This window comes from Eschrichtius robustus, chromosome 1 (genome assembly GCF_028021215.1).
Source record: "Eschrichtius robustus isolate mEscRob2 chromosome 1, mEscRob2.pri, whole genome shotgun sequence".
In the NCBI taxonomy this organism is placed as follows: Eukaryota; Metazoa; Chordata; class Mammalia; order Artiodactyla; family Eschrichtiidae; genus Eschrichtius; species Eschrichtius robustus.
In genome coordinates this window covers 85015401-85030518 of record NC_090824.1, presented here as the reverse complement: position 1 = coordinate 85030518, position 15118 = coordinate 85015401, and positions in this window count along the sequence as shown.

The window sequence follows — 15118 nt, the reverse complement described above, 5'->3', positions numbered from 1 at the left end:
ATAGTGAATTGTACCACACTCATTTTCATCCCCTTGATTCCTGGACCTGTGAATCCTGGCTGTGAAAGAAACAGAACCATATGTTTGACACTGATTCAGAGCATATACAGCCTTCTGAAGAACCTTGCCTCTGCCCTGCAAGGTATTGCCACCCAGTTGGCACTGTAACTAAGTCTTCAAATGGCTATTCCACCATTCTATCAAACCAGATACTTCAGGATGGTGGGAAAACATGGTAAAATCAGTGAATTTCATGAGCATGGGCTCATTGCCCCACTTCTTTTGATGTGACGTGAATTCCCTGATCAGAAGTAATGCTGTGTGGAATACCATGATGGTGGATAAAGAATCATAGCACAGATGGTAGTTTTGGCTAAAGTATTGCATGCTGGGAAGACAAATCTGTATCCAGAGTGTTTATTCCAGAAAGAATAAAATGCTGCCTCTTCCATGATGGAAGCAATCCACCCCAGGGAATGGTGCCATACTGGAGACTCAGTGTTGGTCTCTGCTACTGGCAGATTGGGCACTCAGCAGTGGCTATAGCCAGGTTGGCCTTGGTGAGTGAAAGTCTATGTTACTGAGTCCGTGTACACCCTCATCTGTGCCACTATGGCCACTTTGTTTATGTGCCTGCTAAGTGATGATGGGGGTGACTGGGAAGAGGCTGACTGGTATCCACAGAATGGGTCATCCTATCTACTTGATTATTCAACTGCTCAGCCTTTGGTGCGCATTCATCTGGGACACAAATATCTTCAGAGTTTTTGCCCAGTTAAAGAAGTCTATTCACACACCTCTTCCCCAGGCTTCCTTGTCACCAATTTTCCAATCACGTTCCTTCCAAGTCTCTGACTAGCCAGCTAAGCCATTGGCCACAGCCCCGGTATTAGTATATAACTGCAAATCTGGCCATTTCTTCTTCCAAGCAAAAAGAACAACCAGGGGTGTTGCTTGGAGTTCTGCCCACTGGGAGGATTTCCCTTCACCGTTGTTTTACAGGGTGTCCCAGAAAGTGGCTATAGTGCTGCAGCTGTCTACTTTCAGATGCTGCCTGCATACCATGCAGAATCATCTATAAACCAAGCCCAAGTCTTCTCTTCCTCTGTCAACTGATTGTAGGGAATTCCCCATAAGGCCATAGGTGCAAACTGGGAGGAAGAAGGTAGAATGGCAGGAGTGGGGACCATAGGCCTTTGGGCCACATCATGTAGCTTATGTGTACCTTAAGAACCTGCTCTGGCCCAATGTTGTATCTACCACCTCCATTTGTCACTGGAGTGCTGCTGTGCATGCCCAACCTTATGGCTTGGTGAGTCAGATAATACCCAGTTAATGATAGGCAGATCAAGTTGCATGGTAACTTGGTGGCCCGTGGTTAAACATTTTGTTTCTCAGGAGGAAAGTAGTGATTTGCAAAGGATGGCAGGGCTTTGCTTCAAAATCCTAAGGGCTTGCACTATGATTCGCCTCTAGCGGCCTGCCAAAGGCTCCAAACAGCATCCCTATCTGCCACTAACACATCAGGCACCATTGGATCTGCTGAATCATAAGGCCCAAGTAACACAACAGCTTGCACAGTAGCCTGGACCCATTGCAAAGCTTTCTCCTGTCCCACTCAAAACTAGCAGCTTTTCATATCACTCAGTAAATGGGTCAAAGTAACACACCCAAATGAGGAACATGTTGCCACCAAAATCAAAGAGGCCCATTAGGCATTGTGTTTCTTCTTCAGCTGGAGGAGAGGCCAGATGCAATAATTTGTTCTTCACCTTAGAAGAGATATCCCAGCGTACTCCACACCACTGAACCCTAGAAATTTCACTCCAGAAATTCAGGTAGAATATCCCTGAATTTTTTTCAGCTTTTTTGAGGTATAATTGACAAATAATATTTTAAGATATTTAAATGTACATCGTGGTAGTATCACTTACATGTGGAATCCAGCAGCCTCCTGAATCCTTGTCAGATTTATTTCTGTCTCTGACACACAAATGTCTTTCTTACCAACAAGACTGGAGTAGTTGCTACTTCTTGCCCCCTAGGTCTAACCAGCATAATTTCCTCAATGTAATGGACTAGTGTGATATCTTGTGGAAGGGAAAGGTGATCAAAAAGCCTAAGAACTAAATTATTACATGGGGCTGAGAGTTTATATATGCTTGAGGTAGGACGGTGAAGGTGTATTGCTGGCCTTGCCAGCTGAAAGTAAGCTGCTTCTAGTGATCTTTCTAACAGGTATCAAGGGGAAAAAAACACATCTGCCAGATCCATAGGTGCATACCAGGCACCGTGGGATACGTTAATTTGCTCAAGCAATGAAATTGCATTTCATGCAACAGCTGCAATTACTCTCATTGCATTTAGGTTTTCCAGTTTAGTGACCACAGTCCCCACCGTGGGACATTCCAGAGAAGAATGATCACAGAGCTCTTTAAGGATACTGGTCCTCCCCTCACAAATTTATTTCTCACAGTTATGGTAAAAGGTATGTCTTCTGGATTCTCCCAGAGTGGATAGTTAGTCTTAAATGACAAATCTGCTCTAACATTCCAAAATCCCTAAGTCTTTGAATCCTTTCCTCTACGAGAAGCCAAGGCAGGTCAGCATCTTCAACTTACTCACTATGAACCACCTCATGGTCTGTATTTCAGCCAATCAACCAACCAATCAGAGCTCTTTTGAACTCCCAGAGCTGCGACGCTAAATGTAGAATCTCTGCTGAGGGGCCCATATCAGCACATTCAAGGGGGATCAGCATGTGTTATGTTTAGGAATGACTAATGTTTTGGTGTAACATAACAATATCTGTTGTAAGAAGGAAGCAGAAGATGGGGGTTACAAGGTAGACTGGATTCAGATGTAAAGATTATGAATTCTTGGTACAAAACTTGTGAAGCTAATAGGGTAGCTATGCTAAAAATATCATCCACCAAGTTTCAAAAAGTCCTCAAGGTGACTTTGACCAAGTTTTCAGCCTTTAATCAGGACTTGTGAAATTGAGTTAATACATCCATTTCATTTAAATGGTTTTTTATGAAGTCTTCCCTCACACTGGCTTGGTTCTTCCCCTTCCAATCTTTGTGTTATCTCTCCTTATTTCTTTTTCTTACCTTCGTTTTTTTTTCTTTTGAAATAGCTATTTCTTAAAGAATTAAACATTTCTGTCTTTCTGATGCCTCACAGTTTCAGATAATGCTTATGAAATTGAAATGCATTTTCATGAGGTGCGTTTTTGGGGGGTGGTGGTTAAAAATCATTTGACTCAAAGCTCTTTCCCATTGTGTGCACTTCAATCCTCACAATATAAATCCATTTTGTAATTACTCCAATATTCTCATCTTAGAAACTTCGCCTGACACACCATTCCATATGTTTATGATTCTCTGAATGAAAAAGTGTTCCCTGACAACCATTCAGACTTTTCCCTTTAATTTCCATTTATGCCTTATTGTCTTATAATGTTCAACTGAAAATATATGTTGCAATATTGTGTGACATTATCAGTATTACTTAAGATTTTATATACCCATATATCAGGCAAACATCAGATAAATCTCACTATTCTTTCCATACATCTTCCTTCCTGGAAGAGTACAGGTAATAGATTCAATTTCTCCTTCATGACAAGTTGACTTTAAGCATTTCTTACAAACTGAAGACAAGAATCAATTTGCATTTTGGTTTGAATTATTTTTAAAATGTGAACTGGAAATGGGATTTGGCTTAACGTTTGTGCAATTAAAGTGATGGTGCTAACTGCAGTGCTTTTAAGAAGAAACTTATATCAGGGTTGATTTTAAGAATAGTGTAAAGCCAAGACACAAGACTAATTTGAAGGTCTTGCTAATAAATAACGTTGTTAGAGAAAAAGGGCGTATTCTGATGATTTGTAATCCTGCGATAATGGCTTCTAAATAGTTAAGATTAGTTTGAGAGATGAGCGCCTTTCCACCCTCTATACCATATGCCAGCAGGGGACAAAAATCAATCTTGAGAGAGCTCTGATTACTTCTGCTCCAAGTTTCTTGTCAGCAGATTCAAAATGTGCAGGGCAATGAATCTTCCACAAGGTAGAGGTGCTGCCCATCATCTGGAAATCTTTTTTCCCAACTTCTGGTAGAATATCTGCTTGTGATAAATTAGGAGGAGAGAGGAAAAAAAGAAGACTATTTGGTGCAACAATTTTAATCCTGTGTTATCAGTACAGAGAGAAAGTGACACCAGTTCCTGTGGCTTTGAAATGAAAAATGTACCCTTGGAAGGAAGAAGCTTGAAAGTTAAGGAACAAACAAAATAATGGTCTTTGTCATCCTAAAATACCATGCTGCTTAGCATATGATCAAGGGACATCCACACTAAGGGTTGGTACCTGAATTAATAAATACTAGCTCTGAAGCAAAAAGTCTAGACTTGGATTCACATTAGAAAATCTAAGGAGAAAGAAGGTGAAGTTTGATTATAATAAAAACACAAGGGTATGAACAACGAGAGGAAAAAGGACAATGTGATTGGCAAAACAATGGTTTCCAAAAATGTCCACATTCTAATCCCCCCAAACTGGGAATGAGTTACCTTACCTGGCAAAAGGTACTTTGCAGATGTGATTAAGTTGCACACTTTAAGCAGGAGAGAGTATCCTGGATTATCCAGGTGGGCCCAATGTAATCAAAAGGGTCCTTAAAGTGGAAAAGGGAAACAGAAGAGGTCAGAGTGATGCAGTGTAAGAAAAATTGGATTCGCCTTTGAAAGCTTTGAGGATGGAGGCAAGGGACCACGAACCAAGGAATGTGGGTGGCCGCTAGAGGCTGGAAAAGGATAGGAAATGGATCCTACCAAAAGTCTAGAGAAAAGAACAGCTCTGCTGACACCTTGATTATAGATCATGAGACTCACATGAAACTTCTGACCTACAAAACTGTAAGATATAAATGTTTGCTGTTTAAAGCCCTTAAATTTGTTAGAGTGGTAATTTGTTAGTGTAGAAAACTAATAGAGACAAGATGTGAAAATATAAAACAAGAAAAAGTTTTAAAATTGTGTATTACAGGGACTTCCCTGGTGGTCCAGTGGTTAAGGCTCTGTGCTGCCACTGCAGAGAGGATGGTTTGATCCCTAGTGGGAGAACCAAGATCCTGCATGCCATACAGTGAAGCCAAAGAAAAGAAAAATTAGTTAAATGAGAACTTGTTCAAATTGGAAAAACATTCTTAATACGTTGAGTTGAAGCCAGGTACAAAAATATGATGTATGGTGTGATAATACTGGTGTATAATATTGGATATGCTGGTGTATGGTATTGGTGTGATATATCTATAACACCTATTTTCATACATATCAGCAAATATATTCATGAGTAGTGAGTGTGGATGTATGGAATGTATTTTTACCCTACTCTTAGATTAAGAAAAACACACAAAAATATTTTTAGATGTAAGTTTTTTTCTGCTATAAAAATGTGTGTGTGTTTGAAACTTTATGTCTGTATCACTTCTAACCAACTGGTAGTAGAAATAGAAAATGTACAATTGTCTATATATTTAAGCTCTCCTCTACACAACATTGTCAAATCCAACTCATTCTGAAAATGGAAAGAGTTCTGTCTCTGCTAAAACCAAAACAACCCAAAAGTATAGTGAATTGTGTGATTTTTCTTCTGTGCCCTGGTCAGTTGAACCCAACATCAGTCATCAAGCAGTACCCTAAAAGGCCTGCAGATGGATGAAGCTGTAAAATGGTACAATCATTCCAGATAACAATTTGGTAAAATATATCAAAAAACCTTAAAAATTATGCCCTTTGAACCAGTAATGGCATTTCTAGGAATCTAAAGAAATAATAGGCAAAGATTATTACAAATAAGAAGATTCATTGAAGGTTTATTTATATAGAAGAAAACTAGGAAACCAACCTTAATGCCCAATAAGAGAGGAACTGGGCAGTAATTTAAAATAATGTTTTCAAAGAACATTTAATTACATGGGAAAATGTGTTCAGTATGTTCCTAAATGAATAAAAGCAGGCGGCAAAAATTGAATACACAATATGATTCCAATTTTGAAAAAAAAAAAAAAATGCCAAATGTTAAGAGCAGTTATCTCTGGGTAGTAGAACTGGGTTTTAGATTTTTTAACCATGTGCATATATTTGTGTATATGTTGGGGGTTCAGTTTGCTCTACCATGGGCATATATTACTATTCAAATTAATAAGACAGTGCTTGCCATTTGGAGTATCAGTACTGTGTGAAAGCAGCTCAGAGTCAGTTCGACCACCTACTAGAATTAAATTAGAATCGGGGTGTTCCCTCTCCTGCCTTGCCAGTTCCTGAAATTTGGTTCTCTTTAATGACTATGACTTGAGAATCTCTTGCAGAGTCTGTGGAAATAGTCTTTCTAGGAACACTGGTCAAGAACCACAGCCTTGTCCTAGGAAGTGCATCCTTTCCTTCCAGACTGAATCTGCCACTTGACCGTGGCACAGGCATCCAGCGTTGCACTAATAGCATAAGTATTAGAGCTCGCAGTGAGCACACACTTCGCAGAGAGTACAGTTCCCCCTAGGCCTTGTACTTACTCCCAGGAGATTTAAAGGTACTTATTCTTTGCTGGCAGTTATAAAAAGTTAATATTTGAACTGAGATCTTGCTGATACTAAAACCAATCCATTCTTAGAGTTTATCCATCCCTCCTGTTGTTCACATTAGGAGTGAACTCCACCAAGCAAGAGAACATTTCTACAAGCATTCCACCAAGTGAATAGATATCTTTTTATTATTCGTGGTCATAATCAGCTCCTGACTGAAGAAGTCGCAACTTAAAATGTATTTGCCCTAGGTTCTGGCTCTCTCCTGTGGCCCATGTGTGCTACCATCTATGTTACCAGCAGTGGGTATTAGGATGCAAATTGGTGTGTTAAGTGTCAGCTGTTTTGAAAGGAAGGTGAAATCAAGAGCCTTGAGAAAGTATTTTCTCCTCACTGGCGCACCTGAAGGGCAGGACCTACCTTGTCCCCATATGCTCCTCCCGGCATCTAGCACAAACCCTTGCACGTAGTCAGTCCTCAGTAAGTATTTTTAATTAAATCAATGGTAAATGGTACTTCTTCAAGAATTCTCTTCAGAGTTCATGACGGCCACTTTGGGTGTGCATGTAAGTGTGTGTAGAGCTACCATATCCCTTTTATTGTAATGGTCATGCAAGATGGGAAACAAGTAATAATGTCTTCCTTTTTTGAGGGTTTACTGGGCCTCAGATAAAAGGGAAGAAATAATTCCATTTCATTCTAAGGAAACTACAGAGTCTTTCAGTTCAAGAGATCAAAGCTGCATTAACTCTTCCGGTTACTGCCACTTGCCATTTACTATCATTTAGTGCTCTGGAAAAGGTAATCTACTAAATAGTACCCAAGTGGCCTGGCAATTTATTAAGTGAGCAATTTATTCTTTTCTCACTACTAAGATCAAACCATTCACCATTCAAATTCTTCACATTCCTCAGAAATAACAAGATGGGAAAATATCCTTATCTTAAAACATAGGGAAACTAAGGTTTAGTCTTGAATCTGCTGAGAAGGGGAAATAAAAATAAAGGATTTGCCACTGCTTACCCTAATTTTCTAGTACATATTGTCCCTTTCCTAAATTTAGAATTAAGTTGTTTAAGCTTTTCAGAGTTCCAGGAAGAGACTGTAGCCTTGTTTCTTACCAAATCTATATAAAAGAAGAGCTGCTTTTTGGACTCCAATAAGAGTCTGTGGCACTCTGAGAAATAGAACATGGGTAGAGATGCGTAAGAAAATGGACTAATTCAGTCATTAAAGTGACAAACAAGAAATATTATGTTATTAAGTCTCACGAGGCAAGGGGGAGTTGAAAAGATTTAAAGATAGTTATTCTTTGCTGGCAGTTATCAAAAGTAAATATTTGAGAGCTTCCCTGGTGGTACAGTGGTTAAGAATCCGCCTGCCAATGCAGGGGACATGGGTTCGAGCCCTGGTCCGGGAAGATCCCACATGCCGTGGAGCAGCTAAGCCCGTGCGCCACAACTACTGAGCCTGCGCACCACAACTACCGAAGCCTGCGCACCTAGATAGAGCCTGTGCTCTGCTACAAGAGAAGCCACTGCAATGAGAAGCACGCACACCACAACGAAGAGTAGCTCCCACTCGCCGCAACTAGAGAAAGCCCGCGTGCAGCAACGAAGACCCAATGCAGCCAAAAATAAATAAATAAGTAAATTTATTTAAAAAAAAAAAAGTAAATATTTGAACTGAGATCTTGCTGATATTAAAACCAATCCATTCTTAGAGTTTATCCATCCCTCCTGTTGTTGTTCACACTAGGAGTGATTCCCACCCCATCCCCCCGCCTCCTTTGGTCAGAATGAGGTCACATGGACTCATAAAGCAGCACACCTCTCACTGACAACGTGAGGAAGTAGTGTCCTCAGAGCCATGACAGTAACAAGCTCCTGGACACTTTTACCATCCTATCAAGGTCTCCCAGAGGCTCTCCTGCTTCATGGAAACACCAGTGACAAGAACCACAATGTAAGTGCAAGCTTCATAACATACATAATCTCATTGATTATCATGAAAAATCCTACAAGGATTTTTCTCATCACTACAGTATACATGAAAAAAAAAAAATGAGGCACAAAGAATTAAATAATGTGCTGGAATCCACAGAGTGAGGAAATGACGGAATCTGGGTTTAAACCCTGGTCTGTAAAATTCCAAAACACATCTCCTTCTACATGGGATGGTGCCTCTAGGTTTTGCTACACTGTGTGGATTCTTCTAGTGAAAAGTTGAAGTAATGCCCCAGGACTGAAATTCCACTTTACCATGCTCTTCGAAAAAGTAAGAAAGCGTATTGTAACAATTTCATGGGCTGTTGTTGCCCAGACACAGGCCAGAGTCTTCCAAAACTAAACAAATCTATATATTCATTACAGTATTTCGAGATGGTGACTTAAGTTCACAACATGGGCAGCAAAACTGATAATTGCTGAATGCCAAAATTAGAAAATACATTATTATTTAACCTCTGTAAGTTCAGGGAACTATACCTTTAATCCATAGAAGAATTCTTAGCATACAATCTGCATTCAATGAATACCATGTTGGGTGTACAGTTTTTTAAGAAAATACATAAAATACGAAAAGCATTATGAAGATGTCTACAATCTATGGTCATACTATTTAAATAACTTGGTTGCCGGTATTTATCAAAAAATTTAACTTGACCCCAAAATTGTCACTAATGTGCCAAAATTATTAACTAGACTTGAACACATCAGAGTGACTTGTAACCTGATTCACTTCCCATCAGCAGTAGAATAAAGCACATTAATTGTAGACACAGGATAATTATACTTATTAGCTGGGCCATGAAATACCCAGGTACCTGTGTAAAATATACTTTCAGATGAATGTAGATGAAAATATTAACAGTAGTTAACATCCCTGTTATATATATATATATATATATATATATTTCCAAGAAAAATATCTTTACAAATATATGGAAACACTTCTAATTAATAATAGCTTAAACTTATTGAACATTTTCTATGTGCTAGACACTGTTTTATGTGTTTCATATTCAGTAACTTATTTAATGCTCCCAATAACTCAGTGAGGAGGATAGTATTATCCACTTTTTACAACTGAGAAAACCAAGGCATAGAATGGTAGAATAACTTGCCCAAGATCAAACACACTTAGTAAGTCAATAAGCCAGCAACAAAAAATGCAGTCTCCCTCCAGAGTTTGCATTCTTCACCATCACACCATTTTACCCCACAATGAACAGATTTACAGTACATAGCGATTAATGTAATACTCAGACTACAATTAAAGCTATGAAAAAAATTACCAAAAAGTCAGTGTATGGAAAAAAAACGCCAATGGGAAATGGGAAAAGACATCAAAATATTAATGGTAACTAATCTTCTGTGATATAATCAGGAACAGTTTCTTCTTATTTCTAGTTTTCTATATTTTCCAATGTTTATTTAATAAGAATACATCTTTTTATTCTTAAAAAGAAGTAATGGAATCAGTAATTAAGAACTATAATATGGGAGGGCCCTGATTATACTCTCAAGAAAACATACAAATATTAGAGACAAATCTTAGGAAGAGCTTCAAATTTAAATTCTAGAAGTCCAGCATGCCTGTTAGAAAGCAAGCAGAAAGAGTGTGCAATCCCAACCCTAGACTATAAACCTCGTGAAGTTGGGATCAGCTCTCTTACTAACTTTTCTTGGTCTGTGTCTTAATGCCTACTACAAAGCTATAAATCATATGGTCATCCTACTGTAAAAATTGAATTAATTTGTAGTTTCTCATGTGTTTTTCCTGGGGGGTTAGACTTAAGAAGCAGGTGAGAAAGGGGGACAGGTAACATAGCAAGCTCAAATGGGTGCCCAGAGAAGAAACAAGCTGTTATATGTCTCTGAGTCAACAATTTTATTTTTTTTCCTTAAGCGATCTTTCTCTGCTTCTTCCCAAGAGTTACCACTTTATTTTTTCTTTTAATTAATAGCTACTTTATTTATTTATTTATTTATTTATTTATTTATTTAGCTGTGTTGGGTCTTCGTTTCGTGCAAGGGCTTTCTCCAGTTGCAGCAAGCGGGGGCCACTCTTCATCGCGGTGCGCGGGCCTCTCACTATCGCGGCCCCTCCCGTTGCGGGGCACAGGCTCCAGACGCGCAGGCTCAGCAGTTGTGGCTCACGGGCCCAGTTGCTCCGTGGCATGTGGGATCTTCCCAGACCAGGGCTCGAACCCGTGTCCCCTGCATTAGCAGGCAGATTCTCAACCACTGCGCCACCAGGGAAGCCCTGAGTCAACAATTTTAAACACGTGTCATTGGCTACATGCCACCTTCACCGATCACTCCTTCTCAGTCAACTTCGCTTACCCCCCTTGTTCTGCCAAATCTCTCATGATAAAGTTTCATAGTTCTATCCTTGGTTCTCTCATCTCTAAATACAGTCTCTCAGATGATCCCATCCAGTTTCAACTACCAACTATGTGCTAATAGAACTCAAATGATAGCCCATGTCAAAACCTGTCCTTGAGCTCTGAAATTCTAGATCCAACTGCCTACTTGACCTCTCACTTGGCTCTCCAATAGGCACCTCAGACTGAACAGAGGCCAAACAGAACTACTGGTTTTTCACAAACATATACTTCCTACTCTCCTAGACCTTTTCCACCTCAGTAAATGGCATTACCATCTACCCTGTTATTCAGGCTCAAAACCTAAAAGTCAATCTTGAATTCTTTCTTACCATCATCAAGCTTACACCCAATCCATCAATAAGTCCTTTCGTCCTACTTTCTACATTACGTCTCAAATTTCACTGATTCTTAACATGTCCGTGATTACAACTGGTCCAAGCTACCTTGCCTGGACTGCTGCAATGACCTGTTATTTTATGCCTCTGCCACCACTCTTAACTCTTTATGGCCCAGCCTCCGTAAAGCAGGGAGTGAGCTATTGAAAGCATAATTCGTATTACTCAGCTCCCACCCTCCCCATATATATATATATATCTATATATATAGAGAGAGAGACACACACACCCCATTACTTCCTGCTTTCCTCTACTTAAGTCCTTCCTTTGTCTTCCCATTATACTTAAATAAAATCAAAACTTCTCATTCTGGCCTACAAGACTATTCATGATCTATATGATCTGGTCCCTGTCTGCCTCTCTGATGTCATTTCCTCCCAATCTTCCCCTTGATTAGTGCTAGAGTGCCACATTGATATTCTTTATAGTCCCTGAAATCCAGCTCGTGCCTATCTCAGTGTCCTTACATTTGCTCTTTCCTTTTCCTAGAAAGCTTTCCATCAAATCCTTACAAGGTTGCCTCCTTATTTTCATTAACTTAGATGTCACCTCTCAGAGAAGGAGTTAAAGTTGTTCATACACATGCATGTGTGCTCACACACACACACACACACACTAACCTAGAGATAGGGCTTAATTTATCTTCCTTATACTACTTGTCAGGATTTGAAATTATCTTCTTCATTTGTCTCTGTTTACTGTCTTTCTCCCAGACTAGAATATAAGTTTCTTGAAGTCAGGAATGTTTTCCTTAGGCATTGCTGTGTTTCCAGGCCCTAGAATAACGCCCAGCATCTAGATGTCACAAAACAATTTTTGGCTGGTCACAGGAAAAAAAATGTGTGTCTACTTCAAAAGAAAATAAATGATCTATTTCAATAAGGTTGTAAGATTAAAAACTATGGTGATAGCAGATGGTTAACCAAGAGAAGTCTGGGACAGAGATGGTTAGAGAAAAAAAGACAACTGATTATGATCATTGCAGATAATTAGTCTTGTTTGAATGTGGTTGTAAAGAGGAAATATACTTTAGAGATATACCAAACCAAATAAAACAACTCGCGATGCTATAGAACTTACACTCTTATAGGAGACTGGTGACTAAATAAACATGTGGGCTGGAACATGGAGCATTTGAAAAGTTCTATATGTTAAAAAAGATCATTAGGAAAAGACTTATTCCAGGGATAATTAGGAAAAGAGTATAACCACACAAGTATCAGTCATCTTTGGAATATAGTCATCTGAAAGAAATTATAATTTTGAGGCATATTAATAGGGATGTTACTTAGCTTGAGGTCATTCTCCAGTTTACTGTTCTTATATCTTAGGATATCTCCAACTCTCTTCCTTCCTAAAATATAAGCAATGTGGAAGTCCCATGGGAGTCCCTGAAAAGGAGAAAGTTAACTTGACTTTAGTATCTGAACTGCAAAGCAGTGATCAATTAGCTTATTAATAATCAGATAATTGAGCAGAGAGTTCCTGAATAAAATGAAAAGTAGAAATAACCAGCAGGATAATTTTAAGAACCATCTCTCGGCTTTATAAACTAATCCTCCTCTAATGGCCCTTTTTAATGTAATTTATAGTTTCATCATTACCCTTTTTGTATTAGTAATTATTTCTAAAATACCAAAGAACCATCTTTTTTTCAAGGTCCTTCCCTCAGTCTGATTTACAACCCAGCTCAAGTTGGACTCTGTCTTTCTGAGGTTTGACATTTCAAAATATTTATTGCTCTTTTACATTAATGCCTTTCTCATGAATCTGAAGGTGACCGTTACTCCTTTCATCGTGTTGTAATTAAATGGATCAACTATTGCTTTATTATTTCCACTATTTGTCTGCACAGCACATTAAAACTTTCAGATTAGAAAGTGGTATCGAGCAGTGTGTGAACTATAACAAACAAATATTTCTGAAAATATAGGGTCCTCTTGATGCATTGCTAAAGGAACTGTTCCAAGTGAAAGCACAAAATCTTTAATATTTTATTGATCAGATCTAAACCTTCTGCCCAAAGTGGCAATTAAATTTCAATTAAACTGACTGAAAGCATCATATTAAATTTCAGCACTTTACGAGCTATCAGATAATGCTGCAGGACAAATCTTTAGCATGATCACACTCTTTTCAAATTATATTATCCTGTTCATTCACAATAAAAGTGACAGTTTTAGGTATACTTTCAATATTTCTTGAATATAAACCCTCTAATGAACACATTTTATTGCCTTTAAATCAATTATTATTGGATATTTTAATAAAGTGAATTGAGCACTTTGTTTTACACACTGCTTAGAAGTTATTATATTTTGCAGTCTGCACAGCAAAGAACTGAATCAGAGAGAGAGAAAGAGAAATGGCCAAATATCTGACAATATAGGAGAAATGGAATGAGCCATTTATAAGGAGGTGGGCTTCCTGTCTCACTCTATAACATTTAATGATACATGCTAATTAGCATTTGATTAATGGTTTTTTCTTTTTGAAATTTAGGTCCAAGTTCTAGAAATAGCTCTTATCACAAGGGAAAGATGTTAGAAATCACAAAACTATACATGAATATAATCTTACGTATATTTTATTTTGGAAATTAGGACCTTAGGTTTTATTTGTTTCTGTCTCCTTTACTCTTTGAATTTGTGATTTATAACACTTTTCTGAGTATTTCAAAACAAAGTTCATGTTAAATGTTGACCAAGATTGTGCCCATCTGAATGACATAAATGGAATCCTGAGGCTTTTTTTTTTTCTAATTTATTTATTTTTTTATATATTTTTGGCTGTGTTGGGTCTTCGCTTCTGTGCGAGGGCTTTCTCTAGTTGTGGCAAGCGGGGGCCACTCTTCATCGCGGTGCGCGGGCCTCTCACTATCGCGGCCTCTCTTGCTGCGGAGCACAGGCTCCAGACGCGCAGGCTCAGTAGTTGTGGCTCACAGGCCTAGTTGCTCCGAGGCATGTGGGATCTTCCCAGACCAGGGCTCGAACCCGTGTCCCCTGCACTGGCAGGCAGACTCTCAACCACTGCGCCACCAGGGAAGCCCCCCTGAGGCATTTTGTTCTTCACTTTGGCCACTCTTGTGAATAAGTCAGACTCCAGACTCTAGCGTACAGCTGAAATGGTCAGTGTTGATTGCCAAGATGGACAAAATGACTGCTTTGGCTCTGTGCTGTCCAGATCGCTTATCACGTACTGGAGACATCACACCATATTCACTTCATACAAAGCTCAATGTACTGGTCCCATTTCATGAACATGTGTACACCATTAACACACTAACTAGACAAATAGCATAGAATCACATTTGGAAAGCGACTAGGCAAGAGAATGCCTTCTACTTTGAAAGAACCTAGCCACATATAAGGATTTTGTCCTGCTTTGTGAATAGGGAGATGCCTTTGTTGCTGAAGTCAAAAGGATGCTGTAATAACCTCAGTATAATTCATTGGAGTAGATTAAATTAAAAGTTAGATGAAAATCATGATTTCTTATTGAAATGATTCAATTAGATTATGATCCCTGAATTTGAGTAAGTGAGTCTCAAGGTGACAAGGGATTTAACAAGTCATTAAAACTATGCTTCTGTGCGGAGCTGGATAAGGCACCCACTGTAAGCCTATTCATGGGCCTGGAATCAAATCTATAAGCGATGCAAGAACATCATTTCAATCAATGGGGAAGTAAACTCTGGCTTCCATATGCAACCCATATAGGAAGTAAACTACAAATTGCCCAACTCCTGC